This window comes from Lissotriton helveticus, chromosome 2_2, assembly GCF_964261635.1.
Source record: "Lissotriton helveticus chromosome 2_2, aLisHel1.1, whole genome shotgun sequence".
Taxonomy (NCBI): Eukaryota; Metazoa; Chordata; class Amphibia; order Caudata; family Salamandridae; genus Lissotriton; species Lissotriton helveticus.
The window spans coordinates 80,688,318-80,702,532 of NC_136060.1; the positions used below are offsets into that span (position 1 = coordinate 80,688,318).

At 45.0% G+C, this 14,215-nt stretch overlaps 1 protein-coding gene across 6 annotated transcripts in view; it reads right to left on the reverse strand.

Annotated features, from left to right (window-relative positions):
• Positions 1–7,185: 7,185 nt before the first annotated feature.
• ZDHHC2 (zDHHC palmitoyltransferase 2) overlaps positions 7,186–14,215 on the reverse strand; it is a 647,387-nt gene continuing 640,357 nt past the window's right edge. For all 6 annotated transcript variants that reach the window (XM_078678140.1, XM_078678138.1, XM_078678139.1 and 3 more), the window contains one exon: positions 7,186–10,297. The gene's annotated coding sequence lies outside the window, so the exon portion shown is untranslated. The remainder of the gene's footprint in view (positions 10,298–14,215) is intronic.

The following is a 14,215-nucleotide window of genomic DNA, read 5'->3' on the forward strand; positions in this document are numbered from 1 at the left end:
CAACCTCGCCGACATCGGAATTAAACAACTCGTCACCACACCAACCCTCAGGGCAGAACACACCCTCGATCCCATCTATGTGGCAGGAAACAGCATCCATTTCAGCCAGACAATGCAACCGCCATGGACCGACCACCACTGCTTACACTGGGCCATCAACAAACCCAAGGCATCCAAACCAGCCCCACGCCCACCACAAAGGAACTGGAGCAAGGTTATCGATGAGCAACTTAACTCCACTCTCACCCGAGACAACCACACCTGGACATCCGATGCAAACACCACAGCCATAGGACTCCACACTTGGATCTCCCCCTCGCAGTCATCATCCGACAACATGGCCTTAACATTGTATCCTATGCTGACGACACCCAGCTCTTCCTCTCCCTCACCAATGCCAAACTAAACTTCCAGAAAGGAATGCAAGACGTCCCAGTCTGGATGACCAGCAGCTGCCTGAAGCTCCACGCCGAGAAAACAGAAGTCCTCTTCCTTAGAACCACCCCTTCAGCATGGGACAACACCTGGTGGCCAACCGCCCTCGGAAGCCCGACAACCCCCTCGGACCACGCCAAAAACCTCGGCATCGTACTCGACTCATCACTCACCATGAACCGACAGGTCAACTCCATCACCTCCAGCTGCTTCAAGACCCACTGCATCCTCCGCAAGATCTTCAAATGGATCCCCCCTGAGTCAAGGAAGACAGGCACCCACGCACTCATCACCAGCAGACTAGACTATGGAAACGCACTCTACGCCGACATCAACAAGTTCCTGCTCCGCAAACTCCAGACAATACAGAACACCGCCGCCAGACTCGTCCTCGGCATCCCCCGGCACGAACACATCAGCCAACACCTACGAAATCTCCACTGGCTCCCCGTGGAGAAAAGAGTCACCTTCAAAATCCTCACTCACGCCTACAAATGCCTACACAACAATGGATCCAAAAACCTTAATCCTTAACGACAGAATCAACTTCTACGTCCCCAAAAGAAACCTCCCATCTACCAACCTCGCACTGGGCCCAAACCTCACGCATTCACAGAGCCAGAGCAGGCGGAAGATCCTTCTCTCATATCGCAGCCAAGACCTGGAACGAACTACTGGCAGTAATCAGATGCGCCTCCTCCCTGAACACCTTCAAGAAGACCCTCAAGACCTGGCTCTTTCGGCTAAACAAATCTGCAGACTTCCAGCCCCCCTCAGTGCCTTGAGACCCTCACGGGTGAGTAGCGCACTTACAATTCTCCTGATTGATTGATCTGTGTCTGGGGGACTTAAAACCACTGTATCACTTCCCTCTAAACCGGTAGTAAATAGTAATCCCCGTTGGTTTGACAAAGATTGCTCGAAAGTTTATAAATTATTAATTTCCGCACTTAAAGCTCAGCTCAAAGACGGGTGTAAAATAGCCAGTAGACGCATTGCCTACAAGAGGGTGCTAGACTCAAGGAAGAGAGCAATTGAAGAGGAGGCCTGGGCCTATTTCATTGCGGCCTCTCTTAGGGCTGATAGCAGTAAATTCTGGGAGGCTGTTAAAAGCCTTGTATTTAATGATAATGGGGCCCATACCATTTCCTCACATATCCTTCTTAAGAATTGGATTGAGGATTTTGAGGGTATCTATGACTCTCTGGATAGTTTTGTTCATCATGAGCCATCCTTGTTAACTAGTCATCAATGTAATCTAACATTTAATGTTGATGAGGTCATAAGAGCCATAGGATGCATGATTGTTCATATGGACTCTGGTCCGGACGGGATCTCTCCTAACTTTTTTAAGATGTCACCTGAACTCTGGGCCCCGATCCTAACCTGTATGTTCAACTTTGCAGTATGTACAGTGTCGTGACCCGACAGTGTGGGCGACGGACAGTAGGGCATTAGGACCCTGTGGGTCCTCAGGCAGAGTGACCAAGTCACCGGACACCAGATCCGGTGACGAGATAGGAAAGGGAACAGACAATGACCAGGACATGGACGGGGACGGATGTGCTGTCCAGCAGCTGCACGAGGTGCTAACCAGCAGTTATGAGCGATGCAAATAAAGGAATGTGAGACTAACCTGCGTCCCGTGTTTGGTGTACCTCCCGGCGCACACAAAGAACATGACAACTGGCGACGAGGGAAAGTGACGAACGACGCGTGGATCGTCGAGCAACGATCGATGACTGGAGACACACCAGGAGCCCACCCTGGAAGTGTAGGGGACACAGGAGAGACTGCCCATTGAGCAGCAACGCGGGAGCGAACCCCGACTGCCACCGATGAGGACCAGCGCGGATGCGGTAAGCGCTGAGAAACAAATGCACGAGTTGAAACGGCTGGCGCGAGTCATCGCAAGAATTTCGAGAGTCTCGGCGGCCATATTAGAATCAGGCGAGCCGAGCCAATGAGCACTGAGAACAGCAGCGGCGGCCATCTTAAGAACAGGCAATGCGATTATGACCGCGAAATTGCGCGAAAACAGCGGCGGCCATCTTAGATCAGGAAACAAAGATAGACAATAATGGAGCGGCCATTTTAAGGCCAAACAACGTCGAAAAAGAAGGAAATGAGAAAGAAAAGACAAATAGAAGCTAGAAATAGACAAAATAAAGGCAGAAATAAGGAGAATAAAGGGGCATAATAAGGACAGGAAGAACAAAGACGACCAAAGTATTGTGAGAATGACGGCGGACATTTTGAAGGGGACATTCAAGGAAAAGTCATAGGAAAAAGCAGAGCAGCCATTTCAAAGCCAGGCAAAGGGCAAAGAAGAAGAATAACATAAGACAAGGATTAAGGAGAACGCAAGCAATAAAAAGGAATAAAGAAGAAAAGACGGGAAGAAAACGAAGACAAAGCAGAAAAGGAAGATAAGCACGGAAAACGTCTGAAAAGAGAAACAAAGGAAAATAAATGTTTTGATTGAAGAATACAGGATAAATAAAGCGCAAAAGAGCGCACAAGTGGAAAAAGAGCAATAAGGCAAAGGAAGATCATGGTGCAATAAGAAAAGAGAAAACCAAAGAATAACAAAAGGACAAATCGAGAAAAGAGAAACAACAAAGAAAAGAAAGGAAATAAAGGAAAGAAAGCAGAACAACAAAGAGAAACAAAAGGACAAAGATCGCACAAGGACAAAGAAAGAGCGAAGGAGAAGTTACAAGGCAATAAGGAAAAGAAGAAAGAAGAAAGAGGAGTAAAATAACGAGGAAAGAAGGGACACCAAAGAAAAAGGAAAGAGGAAAGGAGAACACGAAAGAAAAGAAAACAAAAGGAAAGACATAAATATAAGAAATAAGTCGCAGGAAAGATGCAAACATGAGAAAACAAGGAAATAAAGAAGAAAAATACTAGGAAAGCCCAGAAGAGGCCAAATAAGAATTTTGTAAAAACAAAGAAAAGAAGGAAGAACAAATAAGAAAGAAGAACAAGAGAGTGGAAGAAGCCAGAAATAAGGCTAAATAAAGGACAGAAAAGAGAAATAACAAAGAAAAGAGGGACCAAGACCCACCAAGAAAAAGGAAAGAGGAAAAGGACAGAAAAAAACCTACAAAGACCTACAAAGAAACAGGAAAGAGAAAAGGAGAACATAAAAGAAGAGAAAACAAAAGGAAAGACACAAAGACAAAGGAAACAAAATGGGTAAAAAAGAGTAACACGAGAGGACTTTGGCGCAGGAGAAACAGCAGCAAAAAGAAAGGACAAAGACATACAATAAGTAGAGCGGACAGGCGCCACCAAGGAAATAAAGGCAAGAGGCACCGCATGGCCAGGATCAAAGGTGTTGAGACAGAAACAATATAGATAATAAGACAACAAGTTCTCCAAAGAGTCACTGGCGGTGACGAAAGTGAAAGGATCGATGATAACGGCTGCCTACGACCAACAACGAATAACAAGAAACAGATAGCATTTCAAGGATAAAGAAGGCGGAGAAAGAAGAAATGGCAGCGACAACTGCAGCCACATGGACGGTGGAAGATAGAGGACAAGGAAGCGATGGAGACACTAGATTCACGAAGGACATGCAGTAAACAACAGAGACTCATTGAAGAAATGTAGAATGACAAGTACTCTCTCCCTCTCTCTCTCTCTCTCTCCCTCTCTCTCTCTCCCCCTCCCTCTCTCTCTCTCTCTCTCTCTCTCTCTCGTTCGTTCACCCCCATCAATATAACTGTGAATGAGGACTATGGTAAATGTGTCACGAACATTTGTTTGCAACAAGGGGGGAGATGTCGTGACCCCACAGTGTGGGCGACGGACAGTAGGGCATTAGGACCCTGTGGGTCCTCAGGCAGAGTGACCAAGTCACCGGACACCAGATCCGGTGACGAGACAGGAAAGGGAACAGACAATGACCAGGACATGGACTGGGACGGATGTGCTGTCCAGCAGCTGCACGAGGTGCTAACCAGCAGTTATGAGCGATGCAAATAAAGGAATGTGAGACTAACCTGCGTCCGGTGTTTGGTGTACCTCCCGGCGCACACAAAGAACATGACATACAGGTCTCCCATACTCTTGCTCCCAGTCCGTTATTATCCTAGTATACAAAAAGGGTTCCAGAGCCGAGCTGTTACATGGCCATCTCTCTGATAGATTTGGTAGTCAAGGTGATAGGCACGGTTATTTTCTAGAGGGTGCTATCATGAGCAGAGGACTGTTCCAGTCTTACAGATCTACAGTTTGGGTTTAGCCCGGGTTAAGGGACATGCGATCAATGCCTACATTTTTTCTATTAATTAACAAATATATTGTGGCGAAACCGGGGTCACTGTTTATTGTATTTATGGATCTGTCCTCTGCCTTTGACAAAGTGAACAGATCGAAGTTGTGGCCCATGTTCCCATTTTGCTGGATTGGTGAATGGACATAGACATCGTTTTTTTTCTCAGTGAGCTACACAGGGATATGATACTATTTCCATCCCTTTAAAGAGTGGGGTAAAACAAGAATGTATATTGGCCACTTTTTTGTTCATACTGTATGTGAATGACTTGGGGGGCCTGTTGTTCGACTTTTCTCGAGCAGGTGCTCAACAGTTCCCCCTCCTTCATTATTATATGCGGACGACACTGTTTTGCTGACGAGAACTGCCCTGGGTCTTCAGACACTGCTTGATGGTTTTGTCACGTACATGAATAGCCTCGACCTCAACCAACTATGGTAAATCTCAGGTGATGGTTGTGGGCCCTAGGGCAACCAAGACAAGATCCTTTTATGTTCAGGGCCACAAGCTGACCAGTGTTCAGACGTGCTCATACTTAGGTATGGTTTTTGATGATTGATACACCTAGGCCCTGCTGATAAGATCTAAAAGATTACCCTTGTCCTGCTCTACAGGGGTGTTTTTTTCCTTCTCCTCCAACATTTGTAGCACGCCTCTGGGTGCTTTGATTAAAATCTACCAGGCCAAATCAGTCTCAGTGGCCACATCTGGTAGTGATGACTGGGGGAATATAGTTCAAATGGAGCTCCAAGTGGAGGAGAATGGATTCTTCAGACATCTTTTGGCAGTGCCGGTATCTACTCCCACTTTTATGGTACATGAGGAGCTAGGGCTGCCCTACTTGTTGGACCTTATTGCTCTGCACTCCCTGATTAGGTGGCTCGCCAAATGGATTAAACCTGTGAATCACTTTAACAGGGAGATATTCATGGATTGTATGCAGCTTCAAGGGTGGAGGTCAATTAAATGGCTGGCATACATACGGGGCACCTTTGTTGAGCTAGGCAGAGCAGCCCTGTTTGATTTGCCACATAATATTCTGAAGGTGCGCATCCTCTGGACACAAAATAGTTTCCTGTCATGGAGAGGAGCCGAGAGAGAGGGTGTAGAACTGGAGAATGCCTCGGTGCGAGGACACACAAAGATCCTAACTGAACCAGCTGTTGCACCCTATTTGCTTAACATGTCCAATGGTCACCATGGTCACCATGGGTTTCTTCTTACTAGATACCGGTTTAATATATGTAATTTGTTGCTGGCTTTCCCTAATTCTTATACCTTGCACATGGGATTGCTTTCCTGTCCACCTTTTGCACTTTATGTTTTTCTGTGGTTTTTATGATGTCCCTCGCAGAACAATTTTATTACCCCTGCTGAAATCTTAACATTTTGTCCAGATCAGGCCCCCTCTTATGTACCTTCAGTTACTACTGGATGTTTATACAACTTATGTTGCATGCTTTCCGGTCACATCATTGAGGTTGCAGAAGACCCTTGATATGGGTCTAGGGACAGCCTGATGTATTATGCAGTATGCACTTTATTTGTTGAGTGATATTTTTTATGAGCCTCTCATGCCTGTCAGGCCAGTTGGCTCTGGATGTAGTGCACTTTATCGTGAGTTGTAGTGTAGAGTGGTGAAAGAAAGATGCATAAGGCACTGCTAAGACAAAGGCAACCTTGCTAAGCAGGAACCCTTATACAGAAGAGAGGCCCGTGCAGGTAAGAGCGGTGGGGCAGGGTGGGGAGGACTCGATAATAAAATATATGTAATTTTCCTTTGTTGTCTGTAGACTCCCGCCCCACCGCTCTTACCTGCACGAGGCATTCCTGTCCTTATATTGGCAGCTCTGCTGGCGTGCTTCTAAGATAAAAATTGTAGGCTCCTGAACTGTTTTATTCTATAAATTAGGCATAGTATATCTGTTAAAATGCCCATGTGGTTTTACATCCGGGGGAGAGGCAGAAAATAGAATTGAGCCATGCATAGGTGAGCATAAGAGTAATATCTGCATCAAGGACTAAACATCTCCGGTGGTGGTGTTTTTAGAAAAAAATAAGACACAACCAAAATCAATATACCACCATTGTTAAAGAGGAAGATATCGAAAAAATATTCTGTTGAAAGAAAAATGAGAAGAGCAATGGTCTCTATCCTGAGACCTTAATGAATGAGCTGCCTTGCTTTATCTGATCAGTTCAAACTGCAGTACACAGGTTACACCACTACTTTTGTAAAATAGCAAACAGGTTTATGAGGTTTTATTTGTTATTATTGGAGTTCCCATCCGACTCAGAGTAATAATTTTTGAATGGGAAACCTTTTGTTAAGCTAAGGTGAAACAAACCACAGTGGTGTGAGCAAAAGGCACCGCACAATAAGTTTTGCATATTCATAATACATTGGGATAAGCAACCACACTATTTGACAGCTTGATAGGAAACAATACCACGACTGCATGAGCATTTTATTTTTTTAATAGTTATTAATTAATTATGTTGCATCAAAATGTATTCTAGCGTTTGTTCCATATCTTCAGATTTTCACAACATGATAACAACAAAAGTAATGATCTAGAGATTTTAATAATTTTGGGTATTTAAATGAGAACGTGGAGCTTTAGTTAACCACTGTTAAATGGGGAAATATCATAATCACTGGACTGCGTTTTCTCTGAAAACAACTTCTGTACACCACCTTCACTCCGACATGATGCTCTCTGAATCCTTCTATGCCAGGCACTACATTTGTTTAGGTTCGTATTTGGACCTAGGAATAATTTTCAGGATAACAATGATTTTAATTTAAACATATATACTTTACTACTGATAAAAGAGCCACTACAACATTGTGGGCTGGACCAAGTCAACACGAAAGCTACATCTACTCATAGAAAACATGTTTGTGAATCTGGTTCAACATTGTGTGGGTGAGGAGGGCTGATCATTTCTGTAAATAGAGTTGTGAAAAGGAATAACGGCTCTGTTATGATTTTGAATTTCTTTTCTCAGGAGCAAACCAAAATACAGACTGGAAGGTTTGTAAAAATATAATATTGATGCCTTCAGCTTTTGTTGAAATTAGTCAGTTTTTGTACCTTTTTAGGCTCGCAAGTTATGAAAGCCAGTGTAAACTACATGCAGGACTACTGGGACAATGTGACACTGCGACCAAGGCGTTTTCAATGCACTTATGGATTTGCTGCGCCTGCTATGTGGCCATCGCCTGCTGTATAATTGTAAATGACAGCAAAAAGAGTGTTAATTGCTCAAATGCATCAAAAGTTACAAAAGAATAGGCAGTACACATGGTGTGGTGGGACAATCTTTTCAAAAATAGAATGATCTCTCTTCTGTTGTTGACTTCTGTCTTAAGGTATTAAACTGGCATTGAGGTAAAGCTTTTCCCCAGACAATGTCAACGCCCCCAGTTGATAGATTTTAGAAGGGGCTTAGTTTATCACATGAAAAAGGTAAACATCACTTACAACGAAACTTTTACAACGCACTACCATTACAATGCGGTCATTACAACGCAAACTATTACAACGCATTGCGCTGGGGGGCGCTCTAGGATAGGGAATAAGTTTAATTTACTATCCAACACCTTCCCTAGTGTCCACGGGGACTGGAGTTGGAATAGTAAATTAAACTATTCACTATCCAGCACCCAAAAGCGCTATGCGTTGTAATGGTATGCGATGTAAAAACCGCGTTGTAAAGGCAGGCGTTGTAATAGCCTGCGTTGTAACGTCATACATCCCATGAAAAAACCCTTACCTTGTTAAATTTAATTGAGAGGGGAACAATGTTTTGTATCATTATTCGTACAAATTCCAATTACACCACAGATGCTGTTCTGAGCACAACAGTTAAATCAAGAAGACATTAAGATTACAGAAGAATCTAAAACAGTTTACTTATGTTTATATGGTGTGATCTTTTGCATTATACAGTGCCTCCTAGACAGACACTCTTGACATGTCGTTGCATTTGTGCATATCTTTGGGATCCGTTTTTGAAGTTATACTTGTTAAAATGAACAGAAACTAGAGACATAATGTTGCCGCACAATGTGCCACATAATGCTTCATAGTATAAGTTTCCTTGTTATATCATTCGAGGCTTTATTGCTGCATAACTCCAATGACCTTGCATAAATTCAGGGCCACTTCTTGTATGGTAAAGCGTGCTTTATCTCTGGAATTTTGCAGTGTCAGCAGAAAGCGATCCGAAGCGTTCAAGTGGAAATGCACTGGTTTGACACAACAGCCTCCTGGTGTAGACCGGAGAAAGATGAGCAGAAAGCCATTACTGGTGAATTACTGCTTGCATGTCACACGCTGTAGGGGAAAGCATGATTAATCCAAAAGAATCACGTGACACGGCACAAAAAATGCCAAGCCAACAGATAGAAGCCACTATTTGTTTTACAAAAGCTACTATTGAGTTCTGAAACTAAACCCCGTTAGTTCTTTATACAAATGAACAGACACAGAGGGAAGCGAGGAACGAGCACTCTGCACTTTCTGGTGCTTAGCAAGACAGGAAAGGCACAAGCAAAACACGTTCACCAAGCACCCTGTCGCACCGTTTGGCTACAGCACTGACGCTGCTCTCCATTGAAAGAATGCCTTTTCTCAGAGTTGTTTTCTTCTGGTTCCCAATCTTGGAATATGCCCTTTGGTAAACACTGGTTGTTGTGTTGTGTAGGTGTGTGTTTGGTCTGTTAGTTGTCACCATATAAAACATCTAACATGTGTTTGCGACAAAACGTCTTGTAAGCGTTCCTTGGAGGCGTTGGCACATATTGCCTTTCCTGGTCACGTTCATTGACACCCACTCTTAAGGAGGCTTCTGGGCGCTTCAGCCACACTTTTAATGCAGGCCCCTCCAATCAACCCTCGGTCACCAAGGCTTAGCGACTCAGGCCCTCTGCATCCCGGATTCAGAGAAAACAATTAGAGCAAGGCTGTTTGTCATCAGTTCAGCCTACCCCAATGTAAGTACACATGCCACCATTAGATAAAAACAAGCTGTTTTCAGTCGCCCTTAGCCATAAATGCAATTCCCATTTTATGACCAGATAATTCTACAACCAATGTCAGCAAATCCGTGTCTTTGACTTATTTTTGCCGAACATAAATTTGTAGAAATGAAAGTCAATGCTATCTCAAATCTGGGAACAGGGCTGCACAAGGAGGCAGCAGATGTATTTAAAATACACATTTATGATTGTTTGTGCTATCAATATACTTATGTACTGTAAACTATTACCCACAATGCATACAAGACTGTTTAAATCTGCATCCCAATAATCGTTTCTTGCCTCGGTCTACCTTTTCTCATGCTACTAGCACTCAAAATAGTTTATTTCAAGTTGTCATGGCCTTGTTGGCTGGAATACTCTTATCACAATACCAAAACGTAAGCACGCCTTTCAAGCAGTGGTATGGTGAGTCGATCAGGTGCGGTAATATATTTTTCTGAGCACATCCACACAGGGACACATGGGTAGCTGGCTGATGAGGGCTGGTATCTGCGACAGGAATTCCCACCCAACAGCTTTCTGGGCTAAAAAGTAAGAAAAATATTACATGTGTGCAGTGCAAAAGCAAAGTTCAGATTCACAACATATTATACAAACATATCGGTCTATGAAATATAACGTTTTCATATTGACATAAGGTAATGTTTTTGTTTTGTGCCAGGTGTTGGCGTGTACTGAAGTCTGATTTGATATCACACTTTACATGCATTGTGCATGATGTGTTTAAATGCATATATTCTTTATAAAGCTCTGTTGGTGCTTACTTGGGGCTTCTGTTCACAGGATAATATCACGTTTGCATTGCAGATGTGGAACGTTTAATGGTTAAAAAATTCAGTATCAAAAATACGTTATCAATGTCAAAGTATGTCAGAGAGCTCTTTGGCACGCATATAAAGACATATTGTAACCCCTTCAGTTTCAGCCTAGACCCTTTTTAGGTTAAGGACTCCGTCGCACTGCGTAAGCAGTGGGCGGAGCTCTGAGATATTATGTTTCTTAGTGTAGGGGGCTTGAACCCGCCCCTCTTCTCCATTGACTGGCCTCGTAAATGCTGGCCAGCCATTGGAGGAGAGGGGCGTCACTCCCTTTAAGCCCCGTCTTTTCGGATTCGGGGGCGTATTTTTTAGGTTCTTTCTATCTGTGACGTCATCCGTCACTCACCAAAAAACACGCCCCCGATTCCGAAAATTTCAGAGCTTTGCGGCAGCCCTTTCTGCCGCCGGCCATCTCGTCTCTGCCGTTTTCGGGAGTGCAATGGTAATGTGTGTATGTGCATGTAATATTTGTGCAAGGAACGTCTGCGTGTGTATGCGCACTTGACCCTACTCCACACATCCAGTGGTGGTGATGCTCTAGTCGGCTGACAGCTGAATTGTGCGTCCCTGGTTAAGCACCAGGTTACTTCCTTATGTTGTAATGCCTCGTTTGATTGGTTGATACCCTTTTATTGCTTCTTATGATTGGATTGGATTGTAAAGGCATTTATATACAGCCCACTATCCCCGAAGAGGAGGTAAAGCACTTTACAACGGGCCACGTGCTGCTCAGGAACCCGAGGTTAGTGGTTAATCATCCCTCTTAGTAAGCCTTTTCTTTCTGGAGCTGTAATGCGGTCATGGAAAGATCATCTTTCAAAATATCTAGTACAGGTACAACTCTAAATGAAACGCCTCGAACCCACATGGCTTGCGTGGCGCATTACACAGCAATTATAACTAATGATAGTTCTGCAAACAGTAAAGACACCGACATTCCGTGCTCTGACGTCTCCGTCCAGCCATCCCCGGCCTCCTGCTCCAACCAGCGGCCCTCCCGCTCCGTATGCAGGAGGCAGACTCCACCAGCAGCATTCCGCCACTTACATCAGAGAGCGAGAAAGACAGGTCAGCGCTTGAACGTATGTGAAAATTTGCTGTAAATCACTTTCAATCCAAAGGATGTGCGTCTTCTGCTCATAATCATCAATAAACTTAGGCAAACGGCTGCAATTCACACTAACTGAAAAATCGTTAGTCATATGCGCATAATACATCACCTCCAAGCACCGCAATACAAATGATGAAGAAAGTATTATGGCGCTGGAGCAACAACCACATGGGCCCAATCTACAACTAATCAGGCATAAACACCACTGACCAGTGGTCACCACGAATGAAGGTCATGCAGGAAATAGAATAGGCACAAATAGTTCCAGATGTTACTGCCTGACTGGGTGGGGTTTTAAATAAATATTAATTTAGACACTCCCTTTTAATTCAGGTAACCCTCTGGGTTTAGCAGTCAGAGGAGACGCAATCAGACAAAGAATTCTGAAGGAAAAACTTCTGCTACCCTATCAGGATTTCCTAATCATGGAAACTTTCAACCGATTTTTGGCTGATGATCAGAGGCTACGGCAATATTCCTTTATGCTAACAATTTTGGCCCCAGAGTATTAAGGGCTTTAAAAATGGGTCCCAGAACCTTGAATTAGGTGTTCCCTGTCCCCTGGCTGTGCTCGCTCTCCTGGCTGTGCTTGCTCCCCTGCCCCCTCGCTGTGCTTTCTTCCCTGCCCCCTGGTTGTGCTTGCTCCCCTGCCCCCTGGCTGTGCTTGCTCCTCTGCCCCCTGGCTGTGCTTGCTCCCCTGCCCCCTGGCTGTGCTTGCTCCCCTCGCTGTGCTTGCTCCCCTGCCCCCTGGCTGTGCTTGCTCCCCTGCCCCCTGGCTGTGCTTGCTCCCCTGCCCCCTGGCTGTGCTTGCTCCCCTGCCCCCTTTCTGTGCTTGCTTCCCTTCCCCCTCGCTGTGCTTGCTCTCCTGTGTGTGTATGTGGCTCTGGGTGTGTATGTGGCTCTGAGTGTGTATGTGGCTCTGGGTGTGTGTGTGGCTCTGGGTGTGTGTGTGGCTCTGGGTGTGCGTGTGGCTCTGGGTGTGCGTGTGGCTCTGGGTGTGCGTGTGGCTCTGGGTGTGTGTGGCTCTCTGTGTGTGTGGGCTCTGTGTGTGGGGGCTCTGTGTGTGTGTGGGGGGGCTGTTTGTGTGGGGAGGCTCTGTGTGTGTGGGGGGGGGGTTCTGTGTGTGGGGCTGTGTGTGTGGGGGGCTGTGTGTGTGGGGGGCTGTGTGTGTGAGGCTCTGTGTGTGTGGGGCTCTGTGTGTGTGGGGCTCTGTGAGTGTGGGGCTCTGTGAGTGTGGGGCTCTGTGTGTGTGTAGGGCTCTGTGTGTGTGTGGGGCTCTGTGTGTGGGGGGGCTCTGTGTGTGTGTGGGGCTCTGTGTGTGGGGGGGCTCTGTGTGTGTGTGGGGCTCTGTGTGTGTGGGGGGCTCTGTGTGTGTGGGGGGCTCTGTGTGTGTGGGGGGCTCTGTGTGTGTGTGTGTGTGTGTGGCTCTGTGTGTGTGTGGAGCTCTGTGTGTGTGTGTGGGGGGGGGCTCTGTGTGTGTGTGGGGGGCTCTGTGTGTGGCTGTGTGTGTGTGTCTGTGTGTGTGTGTGTCTGTGGCTCTGTGTGGGTGGCTCTGTATGTGTGTGTGGGAGGCTTTGTGTGTGTGGCTCTGTGTGGGTGTAAATGCAATAGGTCATGCATTTGCGAGCGATTAACCTATTGGCATTGTAAATGACAATGCCATTTATTTAACGATTAAGCTATTGGCAATGTAAATGACAATGCCATTTATTTATGATTTAAAAAAAAAAATGTCATGAGCATTGCCAATAGCTCTACCTTTAATAACGCAGAGACCATTGCATTGTAAATGCTTGTTTGATATTTGTAACGGTTATCGTATAAGCCTTTTTTAACATTTCTTTAAATATGTATCCAAGACAAATGTGTGTTTCTTTTCCCCACATTTTAGTGATTTTGATTATACCCAGAGTTTGAGATTTCTTGTGAAGGGAGTCTGAGAAAATGCACAAAATATGGTACAGTAAAAAATGGTATCAAAAGGTTTGCGGTGCCAAAATAGCGCTTTCCCGAACTCTCAAAAAAAAAAACAGGCAGAGAGAGAGAGAAATGCAATTTTACTATTATTTAGGCACTTTGCAAAAGTGTTATGCAAAGTTCATCTCTTGCACATGCTAATTTGATCTCCGTCATTTTCATTCGTGTTCTGATATTTGTTGCTGGTGCTGCAGGTAACAAGAACTCCATATGCTTGCAGCAGTGATGTTTTGGCATGTATTAATGTAATCCCCTAGTGCAAATTAGATTTGGCATGTCGTACATGGGTGCAGTCAAAGCAAACCCTGAGGTAATTAGGCACTACACAATACGTCTTAAAGACACTTGAGTATTCTGTAGTGTCCCATTACCACCTTGTCCATCACAGTCATCATGAGTGAAGGCTTCACGTACCAGAATAGTCGCTAAGCTTACATTGCCTGTTTCCCATCTCGCCAACTTGGCCCCAGCGTCCTTACTGTCACATGATATAAACAAGCCTTTGCAATGCAATAGGTCTCGCATTTACAAGAGTT